Here is an 8,049-nt window from a genome sequence, read left to right as displayed (position 1 = left end):
GAAACATGGTCTGACTCCTACCTAACTATATAAAGAGTAACTGAAGGTTAAATGCAGCTAATATGTCCTGTTTTAAGCCAGGCACTTACACCTCCGCTCCGTTGCGTCTCAGCCATCATCGCTCTGGCAGCAAGAGCGCTAGAGCCAGAGCAGGGGAGAGGCGAGCTGGAACAAACCATTTTGGGAGGGGGGGTTATCTATACTTTTGTTGTTAAAATGTTACGTCTCAAACAAGTACAGTACTGTATGCTTTTTATATTTTTAGTAGTGTGTCACACAAACAGCAAATATTGTCAAAAAAAAGTAAGAAATCTGCTGAAGCACCCCCAAAAATGGGCTAAAATCACCCCTGAATTTGACAAAAATTGCTATGCATTTGTGTGCATGTTTTAACTTCGGCCTCAATGTAACAACCCACTGAACTTCTTCCTTTCGACAACGAAGTCTGTGTCTGAAGCTCGCAAGAAGAACAGAGGCCTTTTTAATGGGTGCGTGCAATTATTATTCCGTTTCATCTTCACTAAAGATGTTGAGAAGATGCGTACCTTCAGTCACATGAGAGGGAGGCCAAAAGGAGGCTAAACAAAATGTTTGTGCCTTAAGTGCCGTCTTAAGTGTCAAGTGCTGTTGACAGTCTTCAGTGTAGGCAGACTTTTAACTGTCAAACGGGCCGACAGCCGATGGTCCGCAAACACCTGCTCAGATAGCCTCGTGTCCTTTGCGTGCTGACACAAACTGTTTGGTATCCTCACCTCCCCAATCCCCTCCCACAACTCCTCTTTCTTGTGATGACTGACACCCTTGTCCCCCATCCACAAGCAATGACTGCAAAGACACGCTGTTACCACTATGACCCTCTCACTTGGGAGAAATAACCGCAGCCTCTCTAGATTTCAGCGTCTGCTTCGACCTCGCTCTCTCACCCCCTTCCCCTCTGCGGTTTTGACAGAGAGGCTTGGGTTTCAGGTTCAGGACGTTTCCATTAGCACCTTTTGGTGAAGCCCTTTCATCCAGCAGTTACAGCCCTTGTGATCTGGCCACAGCCAGGCTGTTAAACTGGTGCTCTAACAATGCCAAGGCAGACAGCTCCAACAACATGGGGAGGAAGTCCTCAGTTCTGCACAGACTCTGACTCAGTAATTGTTTGCTCTGTTGTCTGGAGGTGTGAGTTTAAGCTTGTTGACATTCAGCTCAGTGTTGATGTGTTTATGATATCTTGTACAAATGTCACTCCTCAGCGCAGTCTGTTGTGAGATGTGATGTATGATACTGTTGTTTTAGCTCAGATATATTGTTGGCGCCCTAAAATACAGTTTCTTGTACTGATTTACCTCGAAGGCATGTTGACAAAAGGCAGAGAGTGTTGAAGTGTAAGCCTCTGTCCAATTAGATTCCTTAAATTAGTGCAGTCCCTCATGAATGTCTGCATAACAAGTATCGTTTTCTTTAGAACTCACATATTCGATATAGTTTTCCACCTCATTTTTTGCACTACTTTTGAATGGAGAACTGCTTGGGATATCATCCTTGCTTTCTTATAATGTCACCTTGTCTGTTCAGACATGTCTGAACAAGCCTGAACCCCTCCAGCTGCCCACAAACATGTCTATTTTGTCAAGCTGGTAACATTTAAGCTTCAGTGGTCTGGGCTTAATGGGAAGCGATGTTTCTTTAAGTTCGCTGACTGTCTGGTTTATATCTAGAAATAAAGAGAAACCCATATCCAATAATATTCTTATGTTCACCAGCTGGAAGTTGTTAAAATTAGATACAAATTTCAGTATGATTGTGAATCAGGTTTCTTGAGCAGAGTCCAGGAGTCCTGGTCTGGTTTTACTCTGGCTCTTCATACACTTGCAGCAGTGGTGTCCACTATGGACTCCCTGTCTATAGTTATGAACAGGTCTGGCTTATGCAGAGTAATGTGGGCTTCTACCAACGATTTGTGCCTCGCCAGACGATTCATCTGTGCTCATTGGCACCCAATAAGTCAAACCACTAAAATGATTAATAAAATTCCTGTCGAGTACCAAGGGACATACTTCAATCGAGGCAAACAATTAATGGCGTCCTGTTTTTTTTGTTTTTTAAGTGATTATCCTGGGTTTGTTCCCATCTGCCTCGTGGGAAGAAATGGCGTCCCTGGTGCAGATGCTGATTGTCAGAAGTCAGGATGGTGAAGCGGCGAGTCAGCAAGCAACACAGGAGATTCAAGCAAACTGAAATAGAACAATAGCTTTTCCCAGCCTGTATCCTATTTCATAGGCAACAATGCTTAGTTTATGGCACTTTTCCATTCACATGAAAGACTAGCCATGCTTCTGTAGTGATACACTGTACACATTTCTGTGATATTTTGGTTCTGTTCGCTTTGAAGTGTGTTAGGGGGGAAAGACAAGCCTCTGCATAGCATCAAATGCTTCACTCACTCTAAAGGATTTGTGACGCGGAGATAATCGTTTAGTTACAGCCTGTATTTTAATGAGTTATTCGTACAGCATATTTATGATTAGCTGCTGCATCACAGGCATCTATAGCAGTCAGGTTTGTGCAGCAGCTGCACTAAATTCTCTAAAAGGCAGCCCCTGTTCCTGTATTATTTTGCAATTTGCAGGATTTTGGTTAGAATTAACTCTAGCTTTCTTTTCCTATAATACAAATTGAGCTCAAGACAGCACTTAAGAACTCAGATAATTTAACGACTGCCCTCATCTTGCTTGTGAAAACCTTTCCCTCCATGGCCAAACTGCTGTTCAAGGCGACTCCTCCTCCACATCCAGTGGTACAATGATTGTTTGTTGTCACTGAGGTATTGTTTTTGCTTTTTGATCTTGGTTTATGGTCCCAGATGTTGGCGGAGGAGTGCAAACCCACAGAAAAGACAGTTCAGGGCTGTGTCTGATGTTCTCTGTGGTGGCATTGCTGCTTTAACAGCAAAAACAGACTCTTCTTCTTAAAACAGCAAGCAGCCGCTGGCTTATACCAGATAGAAATGTGACCTACCTGAGCCTGTGGCACACTGATTTGTTGTGCAACTTGAGAAATTTTACTGACATGCAACAGTTGCACTTTTATCAAAGTACTTTTCTCCCCCTCAGTTTATTTTGCAGCGATTGCATGCAAATGCTAACAAAAATTAGTAGTCATTTCCTCTCTGTAGGTGTGCAGAGAGCTGTCTGTCTGGAGTGAGGATGCCGCCCTCTTTCTGCTGCAGAAAAGGTTAGAAGATGTGAATGAATCAGTTCTGTGTGTGTTCAGGGGGAGAGACAGTACAAAATCCTGTTGCGGAGCGGTGAGATGGCCCCAGCATAGCTTCTTACCACCAATCAGCAGTGATAAAAAAAAGAGAGAGAGACGAGTGAGCCAGAGGCGGCAAGGGGAGTAGAGCTCCTCTGTAATTACAACATGGTCTTAAAAAGCAAATACCAAACCCTAGCAACCTCAGCTGGGAGACACAGAGAAAAGGGGAGGGGGGGGATAGTAAAGTGGATGGGGTACAAAAAAATAGGCAAAGGGAGTTAAGAAGCACCACAGAGAGCGACCCTCCAATGACCTCGGCTCTCCAACAATCGTCCCCTGCCAGCTGGAGCCAGGGTTAGGGGCGAGAGAGAGGGGCTGGGCAGGATCCCCTCCGATTTATGACTGACTATAAGGCCCCTGAAAGAAACCCAATCACCCAGGATTCCTGCGCAGCATGACTCTGGCTGGAGAGAATAGATAGCCCAGGAGAGTGTGGGACGGCGGCACAGCCAACGGCTAACACACAGGCACTGACACAGAGGGCCACTTTACCAAGGGGAGGGCCACTGGGCACTTGCTCTATTATCTGCAGCTCTCTGCATTGAGCATGATATCATTAGCCTACACTGTGCCGACTCTAACCTCAGCTGCGTTCAGCGACTGGCCAAACTCATCCTCTGAACTCTTCTTTGTCTGACATATTTCCCGACTTGGATTTACATGCACCCAGCTAATTGCTCTATCTGTCTAATTAGTCGAAATTTAATGGTTATTAAATTTCAACCTGCTATCAATGTAGAGTGGGAAAAAGAGAGGCAGGCTGAGAGTAGGGCATGAAAAGAAAGGGAGAAGGCAGCTGTCTTTTAAAGCGGGGTAAGCCGCGCTTGGAGCTACCCCGCTGATCCATTAGCATATCTGAATGATCCTGTTCCTGCACAGCCACCACCACGCTGCAAGGTGGCACATCTGAAGAACGCGCCCTTTGAATGCGCTTGCAAGCTGGGGAAACTCATATTTTTCAGCCCGTTTGAAAACCTGGAGACAACTTGATGTTTGAGAAGCTGACAAAAATAAGAGAAGGAGAGAAAAAGAGGAGAAGGGAAGAAAAAGAAAGTTTCAGATTTGGAAGAGGACAGAGTTTTACAAGCTTTTTGAAGCTAGGTACTTAATAATTCACTTGATGCTACAAGCAGCAGTAAGGCTGTATGGAAACACACTCATGCATGACAACAGATTTCACTGCATATGCATTGTCGAGAAAAAGTGTGTCACAACCTCTGGTTCAGGATTTTTTTTTTGTGTGTGTGTGTGTTGAGGAGTTATGTTTCACAGATCCTGAAAAGCATAGAAGGAAATTTTAATTGTGCCCTGTAAAAAGTCACAAGTTTATTTTAGAAACACTTAGTCTTAGCTTCCTTTTTATAACTTTACTCCCACACAGATCTGCAGAAAAAAAACTAAAACAATTCTTATGGACAGGGTGAACTGCCCACCTCAGACGACTAAAGAACTTGCGGAATGTAAACAAGCATTTAAGAAAATGTTCAGCACGCAAACAGGTTTAGCCGGATGAATCCATTAACTGTTGCACAAGTAACTCCAAAATTTTAAAAGTATAACATATCAAGTTCTCATCCTGATCTTATTTAAATCTGTCAGAGCTTAGTTTTTTCTCTTCTTCTTCTGCTTTTTTTATCGGCCTTGAAGTTGGTCTCCCCTCGGCCACAAAGCGGGTTTCTATTGACTGGTTCCAGGGAGTGTATTGATGGTTCCATAATTTGGGCACAGGAACACAAAAAGGCTGACCCCCGCTGGGCTCAGCACGACAGCTCAGTCAGCGGGGAGGCTTGCATTTATTAGCCTGGGAGAGGAGCTCCTGCAGAATTAAAGCACATTCACCCACCCATTGATCTCTGTCATGAAAACAATACTCGCCTCCCTCTCTGGCAGCGAGCTAGGCAATGCGCGCTCTGAGGTAATTCGGCAGCCATAGAAAACACGATGGCTCACACCCTCGGGCTTAAAGTAAACTATTTGAAAAGTGAGAGGAACAGAATAATAATCGTGAAAAAAAGGGGAAGACATGTTAGATTATCAATCCACCTGTCCAAATGTATTATGCTATGATTTGGGATTAATGGTGGATGGATGTGAATGCAGCTGTTGTGCAGTTTCCTCTAGGGAGCAGAAACCAGTTCTTGTTTTTTTTGGCTGTGCTGCGACATGTTGCTGCTTTATGTATTTAGATCCAGAGCCCCAGGTTTCCCTCCTGGAAGCATGCGGGGCTCTTTCAGGTTACTAAACCTTTGGTTAAGTACCTTTGGCTCTAGCTTAGCAGTCACATGAGAGGTGCAGTTTTGATTTCAATTGCAGAACTTCTGTTTCTTTATTGGATCTTGTCTACTGCCCAGTGGAGAAGGGTAATACACAGGATATAGCTGAGGGAGAATGAGGCTGGCGTGTTCCAATACTGTGAGCACGCCCCTACCATCTTAGTTTCTGCTAATCCACCGATAATGGCCTTCATCGCCTCCAAAAAATACCGGAGAGTCAGTCACAAGGCAGGGTGATAGGGTGCACATGTGCATAAAACTGTTTTACAGGTCACCAGTGCCGCCTATCCTAAAAGGCTTTGCGAACACTGAGTTATCAGTTGATGTTTTAGTCTGCAGACCTTCCTCTGGACGCAGATGAAACAATCTTGAGGAAGCTGGAGTGGGAAGGGCCACACCAAAGCATCTCTCCTCTGCTTTTGTGTCAGGCGCGTCCTTGTGTGCGCGACTCTGGCTGTTGACCTAAGGAACTCAGTGATCTATGATGCGGCACTCAGCAGCTGGGGTCTAAAAGGTGGAAGGCTCTCTGTACCATTCGGTCAGCTCCTCACACACAGGCTGCAGTGTCAACACACGATACAAGAAGACAGAGAATGTCACACTTCACACATAGTTGAAAGGAGCAGTGCGTCTCATTATGCCACCTAGAGCTGCTTTTGTCAGCTGGGGTTTGATGTGTGGAGAGGAAGGGCTGAAGGAGTCACCATGGCCTGGTATGGGGCCCGCTGCTGCCACGTTTGAAGTCACTGTCAGGACAAGGTCTTTCATATTTACAGAAAAGAGGAAAACTCAAGGGATAGCTGTGATTGGCAAACTGTATTGTAAGAGATGTTAGAAATGGCTTGAGCTAATCACCGTTTGCACCCGGCTCATTCATCAAACCCCTTGCAGCCCCAGGAGTTTTAAAAACACTGCTTTGCAGGCACTTTTTTTTGGCTCCTCAAACATGAAACTTCCTTTAATCTATTCTTACTCAAAAAGCCATTCAAACATCTTACATAAATTATGCTCTTAGCATTAGAATCAAAGGCGAGCACCATCTCTCCTCATGCTGTCAGTGAACTTTTTGATGGACAGATATATTAAGGCTTGTTCTATGGATAGCATATGTATTATAATTTTGAAGGCGACTGAGAAACTTGACCACATCAGTCAGTTTTGGTGAGAATGAGCTATTTGACGATAATCGCAGTTTTCCATCATATATTCCTTGTAAGAATAATACAGTGAAGACATTATATGACAAAAATAGACAATATCTACTGCTCAGTGTGTTAAACTTACCTTTACCTTAACATAAGACTGTGTCTGTCTGATACAGTTGCAGTCTGTTAATTGTCTTCTACATGTGTATTTCCTCCTTGATGCTCAGGATTTTGTAACTACTAGGGGAAAATGGATGATAAACACATATATAACACTAAAGGAATATGAAACAAGACCATTGTTTTTTAAATTTATAACTACTTAAATTATTTCTGTGTTTCTAAATCATCATGTAGCATTCCCACAAGAATAATGTTAATTAGTAAAACATCCATATAATCAGTTTCTTTCATTCCAACTTCACCACCATGGGCAGGACCAAAGAGCTGTCAAAGAACATCAAGATAAAGATTGTAGACCTGCACAATGCTAGAACAGGCTCCAAGACATCAACAAGAAGCTTGGTGAGAAGGTGACAACTGATCGTGCAATTGTAGAAGAAATATAAAAGGATAATCAACTGCTCTCAGTCAGGTGGTGGCCCCAATTTCTCCTTTCCCTTATAGGCCCGTCTTCATTTTACCAGTGAACATCTAAATGAGAATGTGAAGTGGTCAGATAAAACTAAATGTTTTGGTATCAACTTGACCCGTTTGTTTAGAGGAAGAGAAAAGCTTAGTTTGCCCTGAGATCACCAACCCAACAGTCAAACACAGGAGAGAAAACATTATGCTTTGGGGCTGTGTTTCTGCTAACGGTACAGGACAACTTGACTATATTAAGGGTCCAGTGGACGGGGCCATGTACTGTAAAATCTTGGATGAGAACCTTCTTCTCTCAGCCAGAACGCTGAAGAGATGTCGTGGATTGGTCTTACAGAACAACAATGATCCTAAACCTATCTGCAAGGCAACGAAAGAAAAGATAAAGAAGAAGCACATTAAGGTCATGGAGTGGCCTCTGGACCTTATTCCTATAGAAAATCTGTGGTGGGAGCTGAATCTTCGAGTCGCCCAGTGGAAGCCAAGAAACCTGAAGGATTTAGAGAGTTTCTGTAAAAAGGAATGGCCCAAAATCTCTGTTGAGATGCAAACCTGGTGAACAACTACAAGAAACATCTTCCTGCTGTACAACTACGGTACTAAGAAATAAGTCACGTTTGCTCGGGAATCAAATACTTATTTCACTCATTGAAACGGAAAACAGTTTTTAACTTTTATGAAATTTGTTTTTGGGTTTTTGTTGGTTGATATTCTGTCTCTCTCCATTA

This window comes from Pundamilia nyererei, unplaced genomic scaffold (assembly GCF_000239375.1).
Source record: "Pundamilia nyererei isolate P.nyererei 1_Seehausen unplaced genomic scaffold, PunNye1.0 scaffold00033, whole genome shotgun sequence".
Classification (NCBI taxonomy): domain Eukaryota; kingdom Metazoa; phylum Chordata; class Actinopteri; order Cichliformes; family Cichlidae; genus Pundamilia; species Pundamilia nyererei.
Note: the sequence above shows the minus strand (reverse complement) of the source record.